At 39.2% G+C, this 6,651-nt stretch overlaps 1 long non-coding RNA gene across 1 annotated transcript; it reads left to right on the forward strand.

Annotated features, from left to right (window-relative positions):
• Positions 1–1,880: 1,880 nt before the first annotated feature.
• Positions 1,881–4,290, forward strand: LOC122066626. Its single transcript, XR_006136417.1, has 2 exons — positions 1,881–2,151; positions 4,124–4,290. It is a non-coding gene; the product is annotated as an uncharacterized LOC122066626 (long non-coding RNA).
• The last annotated feature ends 2,361 nt before the right edge of the window (positions 4,291–6,651 follow it).

Here is a 6,651-nt window from a genome sequence, read left to right on the forward strand (position 1 = left end):
TTCCTGTGATGTTGTACTGTATTTGCAAAATAAAAATATTGGTCATTTGATAGGGAATTCATCTTAATTTATAAACAGTAATGTATTATCTATACCTCAGTGAAGAAAAGAAAAAAAAGCATTGAAATTACCTTGCGACTTAGTGAGGATTTATATCCATGTATAAATGCATCTTACTTGAAAATGTACACCTTTGCTATGCTAGATTCAAAAGGATAATCAATGAGGTTTTGTATGCCTTCATCTTGTGATAGGGTGAGAATTATTGGTGTGGCTCAAGGAAGGGTATACTTTAGCCTAAAACAGCAATGTTCAGTTCTCATTAAGGCTGATAATTCAGTCACAAAAGCGATCATATATGAAACTCCGATCAATGCTCAAAGCATGTGAATCACCTCCAGAATATTCCATAGTACCCAAATCAGTTTCTACACTTCCTTTAGCCATACATAACACTAGAACACTATTCCCATGTTCCATTGTATATAGAGAATAAATTATGAAGTTGCTTAGTGGCATTTAAAGAAAATTGAATAAGAAGAAAGAAAAACATACTAAATAAAATTTCAAAATCAAAATATTGCAAACATAAGCAATCTAACAATGAAGCTCAAGATTAACATGATATCAGAAATATCACTTACAAGATTTTGTCACTTACTTATCACGAACCGAAAAGTAAAAGAAAGTATGTATTCAAATATTTGTTGATCACCTTCAAATTTAGCACTTGGTAAACCTTAAATAGGGTAAAATTCAGCAACATTGATTCAACACCTTAGGTATTTTTTTTCCTGGGAAGTGGATGTAGGCCAACAAATTTATGTGAGCTTTGATGTGGTTCTAAGTTCTTAAATTTATCTATTTAAGTTGGCCATCGTAGATGCCACTGAACAAAATTGGGCGGCTTTGATTACATAAAACTTCAGGGTTGGTCTCACATTAACAACTAAAGCAAAACTATGTCTCACATATATACAAACCCGTCAATCGTATCACTGAAAGGATGAAAAATATTAATTAGTGAGAAAATAACAAAAGTAAATTGAGAGCAGATGCATAGTGAAAGTGGAATTGAGAGAGAAGTACCTCCATTTATATATTAAAATTCATTAATCATGTCACACATCCTTTCAGTATCTTCCAACCATTTGAGAGAGAGAGAGAGACAGTGAGAAAAGCACCTGAAAGCCCTATGCTTCTTTGCAAGTTTCCCGCCAGAAAAGAAGAAGAGGGAACCCAACAAATAATAAAAGAGATCTGGTAAGGAATTTTCAGCCAAAACAGAGTTGTGCAATTTAACACCCTAAATTTTGAAACCACTCAGTCCCAGAGATGGAACTAGACTAAGAAAGGGAATGTTGAATTTTGGATTGTAGACCCCATGCATACATCCAAATAGTTGTGTAGGGGGGAAATATGCAAAGTAGAGGGCCAGGTAAGAGGGGTGAAATGGCCTAAGGGTGTGGGGAAGTTCTCACATATAGTGGACTATCCTAATCAAAGGTTTAGACTGCTACGGAAGCCAAAAGGAGTCAAAACCGGTAGGCTGGCTGCTGGCTGCTGGCAAACCGGCTAGTCGGTTGTAGTGGTAGAATGTCCAGAAATGGGATTTTTCATTTGTGGGCCCCACTACTTTGCAAGGTAATTCCACCCATTTCCACCATGTGTAGGGGCATGTTTAGGGGTTCTAATGGACTAAGTTGCATGTCCAACCAATAACCATATATTGAGTTATTTAATTTGGAATAATTATTAAAACAAAAAAAAAGAGTTTTTCTAAGAAGGGAAGAACCAAACAGAGCCTAAGATCTGTTTTGATTCCTTAAAAGAGGGGAGATCGGCTACTGCCTTCCTTTTGTTGCCTCATATGTAGAAAACAGAGAGGGAGTAGAAAGAAGAAAGAAAGGAGGAGAGAAGGAAAGAAGGAAGGAAGAAGAAAAAGGGAAGAAGAGAGAGAGAGAAAGTGTTGCTGCCCCTCTCTGTTGCTGCACCTTCTACTGTGGCTGCTGCTAATGCTATCCATGCACCCCCAACATGCTGTCCATAGTGAGAAGATGCTGCCAGAGGGTGCTGCCACAACTGGGAATGGAATCTGGAGCTAGATAACTGCTATTGGATATACTTGCACAACCCAGGAACCCTAGGAAGGTAAACACTCCAACCCATTCCTATGGTTTTAGCCAGGATAGGAATCGGCCACGGGTAGGTTAGGTCAATAAATGAAATTGGGGGGTGGGGATTTTTCTTGTGGAAACTCAGTATAGCCCTCCACAGCAAAAGCCCTAATTTTTGGACTCGAATTGGGACCCAATTGACTGCAAGGTTGTCCCAGAAACCCTAAACCATAGGACTTTTATGAATTGGACTAAATAAATAGCAATTGGTGGTCAGATTTGCCTCCACATGATTCCAATTTTTCCCAGGGACAGGAAAAAAATTTAGTTGGTACACCTAGGGAGAAAATTGGGTGAACTGAGATCCAATTGACCCAATAAAATATCCCAAAGACCTAAATTGGAATGGGGAATAGGTTCATATGTGGTAGAGAATTGAAATGTATTTTATAGGATGTAATTTGGGTGTAGGAATTGTCTAACAGAACTCTACCCAAGAAAAGCCAGGGTGTTGGTCTAAAAATAGCCTATTCTGCCAAGGGAACTGGCTAGCCAATTTCGCCCTGACAGAATAGTGTTGTTGGGGTTATGTTGATGCTGGATACCCCATGGACTGTGAGTATGTAAGCTGACTTGCCTAGTAATGATTGTATGATACAAGGGTATGAATTATGACTCAAATAGGAAGGAAAAAAATATATACCTGGAAGGGGGTTATTTGGGAAATGTCAGTATTGACCATAACTGTGCTTGGAAATCTGATCCAAGTGCATTTATGAGCCAAGGACAGTACAGGCAAGTCCAGTTAGGTAATTAGAGACCAAGTACCTAAGAATCTGTTCCAGTAGTCCAAGAATGGACCCAATGGCTATGTAGGTTGGGTAGATGACCTACACAAACATTAGAAGCTGGACTAGAATATTATCTTGGTCAGTTGGAGAGGAATACTGACCTGAGGTCAGTGTGCTCCTTATCAGTTGAGTGTGGATTCCGATATGGGAACTCAGCTGAAATATGAAAATTGGAATTATTAAATAATTATTAGAAATAAAAATTTATATCTATGTGAATTTGTTATTTAAGAACCTGAAATGTCCCTGGTGAGGATACACATGCTCAAAAATTCAGTGAAAGAACACCAGATTTGGGAAATAGGTGAGTGGATGATTGTTTTATTTTACGGAGTGTTTCTATACCATTGTATTTTGTATGCTCATGTGGAATGTGATGAAAACTGTGTTATAGACCTATTTTATATAAAATTATATAATTCACATGTTGCATGGTTTTACCGATTTTGATGTGATTGAGGTTTTGTTGATGTGTTGTATGATAGCAGTATGGTGATGGTAGTAAAATTGTCGGTTTGAGGCACGGTGTAGCTGAGGTTCTTTCTGATATCATGGGCTCAGAAGTCAGTATTATAATTATGGCCACAGATGTGTGATTGGATGCTATGGATGCTCTGGATGCATGTAGATTGCATATGGTTAGGATCACATCCTAGTACTATAACCCCTTGCCAATAGGGGGTAAGGTATTGGCTAATCCCACTCGGTGGTAGGTCATGGAGGACTACTATACCTAAATACGACATACTGTATCTTGAGAGGGCACAACATGATACGATGTACTGTACATATGACTGTCGGACAACATGGAAGACTAATGATAGTGTGTGATTCCGGGACCATGACTTTTAGGGGTTACTATTTAGGGGTTCGTTGGAGGACCGAGGTTCTTTCTGGGACTGGTTGTCTCTTTCTTCTAGCTAGTTTGCATCTCCTAGGCCTAACGTACTAGGAAGGGGATGCCACCTACACTGCTTATAACAATTATACCCATACATATTTGCGACTTAGTAATTAGAATGGATAATTTTAATTAAACGGTTTGCATCTGTGATATTACTGAGAGGCTGTGTTGGTATCATGATGTTGTGTGTGCTTGCATGCTCACCCCTCATTGGGTTGTATAGCTCACCCCTCATTGATATATCATTTTAGATGGCGGAACCGGAGCTGAGATGGACAAAAGATTAGTACAGTTTTGAGGCCGTGTCTGAGAGACACATAGTTACTGGATGGATATCCCTTCTATTTATCCTTTTATTTTGTTATCAATGAGTTGTAAGATTTATTTATTATGATTGTAACCTGTGGATTTTAATTTATTGGGCCTGTAATTATAATTATCATTGTAGTTTGATCACCACGTATATGCTTTATATGAATTTTATATGTGTACTCTGATTTTGATAGATGATCTCAAGTGGTTTGTTTGGTTACTACATTGTGTCTGATCCTAGGTATTGGTAGGCAGTAGTAACTTAACCTAATATTTCTTGAGAATATATGTTCTGTGCTAATCAAGTAGGAAATATAATAAAATTTGAAAAGGTAAATGCATACATAGCAAACCAAAGTAACAGTGAACATAGAGTTGGAACAGAAACCAAAAGAACTAGTAAATTTTATATATAAATAAGGTTTTCATTACATAACCACAGAAGGACATATATAGTATGAACATATAATACAAACATAAGGAGAGGAAAGAAGCCCCATAAGTACAAAAGGGGGAGTTACATCCGCGAAGTTAAAAACAAACATAAATACAATCCGAATACAAGTAAGATGGTAAAAGTATTGATCTAAGTCAGTAAAACAAAAAGTAATAGAAGAAAACTGGTGATAGCTGCTGGTGTGGTAGACTGGACTCTACTATCAGGATTGCTGCTGGCGACTGGAAGAAGCCGAGGCCCGTGGTCACTGTGCTAGTGACCTATAGCGGGGAGGCCTGAAGTCAGGCGTGATGTTAAGCACTCCGACCATCCATCCAAAGTAGCCTCTACTACCTCAACTCTCGAACTCAGAATCTCTAGGCTGGTAATGACTCAAGTGAAGCCCCTCCCTCTCCATGTAGTCTAACATCGTCTGTAAAGTCGGGGCATCTGGACCATTACAGTAAGCAAAGATCAGTAAAAGAAGTAAAATAAGGAGGCAACTATATGAAGTAACATTTCAATGACATAAAGTAGTATAAGAGATTACCTCCAGTAGGGGCAGAAGGCTAGGAAGTCTCTTGAGCAGTCTCTAAATGAGTCTGGGAAGGTGTCACTCCCTGCCTCAAATTGGCCACGGTATGCGGCATTGGACAACAAAATTCAGTCAGTTTAGCCCTCCAGGATCACAGATGTAGTACCTTAATTTCACAAATGCTACCAAGATCAAAACTAAAATCAAAGTACGCTAATAAAATCATACAATTACCACTGGTGATGTACTAAATGATAAATTACGAATATACAAGATTCATTTTTAAACAATCCACAGGTGTAGTTTTTATATCTTACATGTAACATCAATATATACATCAAAAGAATTTACTGAATAATAGTAGTGAAGTCCATCAGCTGTAGGGAATCTATGGTGCCTCAACTAGATGAATAGTTGTCAATGGCTACACAGGTTTATTTGGTCCTACATAGGGGTCACCCGGTTTCCTCTGTGGGTAGCTTTTGGCAATATGAACCACTTGCTGACATATGAAACACCTGTAGGGAATCATTTGTGTTTGAGTTGCAGTGGGTCTAGGTGGTGGTGGAGCTTGCCCTACCTCTGGTCTTCTATACTGACTTGAAATTACAACGGAATATGTTCCCCTACCAAATTGGTTGGGTGCCGCTATCCTCCTTCGTTGTAGGGCTTGATAGTTCTCTCTCTGATTGTCCTCAATAGACTTGGCATCTTAAACCACTTGAGCATAGCTTTGGAGGTACTGAGCAACTATCATAGCCCCAATGGTGGGTCTCAACCCCTTCTCAAACCTCTTGGCCTTTGCATGATCTTCCTTCAAATGTTCAGGTGCAAAGATACACAATTTCTCAAACTATTATTGATACTCTAACACTGACTTGGATCCTTGCTTTAGATCCATAAACACTGTTTCCTTCCTCTCCTTCACACTATCCGGGAAGTAGTTGTTATAGAATGCTACCTTAAAGTGTTCCTAGGTGAGGTTGGGTTGTAAGGCCACTAGGATGGGCTTAGTGGACTTCCAACATGCATTTGCCTCATTCTGGAGCCGGTAGTCAGAAAACAGTAACTTTTGTTCATCCGTTATACATATCACCTCAAAGGCCTTCTCCATCCCCACTACCCATTTCGTGGGTGCTAAAGGATCTTGTGCAATTTCAATGATATAGGGAGGCCTAAAATTTTGAAACTTCTCCATCAGTTTCACATTATCCATGGCCCTAGGCACTATGACTTGGCTTTGTGGTGTCATTTGCTTCTATGGTAATGGTATGTCAGGTTGTGGGGCAGATTGCACATTAGAGCTTTCTAGATGGACTGTGGGGTGAGCTATGGGCGTAGGGACTTGTTGTGCTCGGGGAATAGCTACAGGGCCAACATTAGGTACGGGCTGTGCTGGTGGAGTAGCATGTTCCTCACAAATTTGAAGCATGGCATTAACTTGTGCATTTAGCCGCGTCATAAAGTCCAATTGTTGTTGTTTTCATCAACCCTTG

The sequence above is a fragment of the Macadamia integrifolia genome, unplaced genomic scaffold (assembly GCF_013358625.1).
Source record: "Macadamia integrifolia cultivar HAES 741 unplaced genomic scaffold, SCU_Mint_v3 scaffold2505, whole genome shotgun sequence".
NCBI lineage: Eukaryota > Viridiplantae > Streptophyta > Magnoliopsida > Proteales > Proteaceae > Macadamia > Macadamia integrifolia.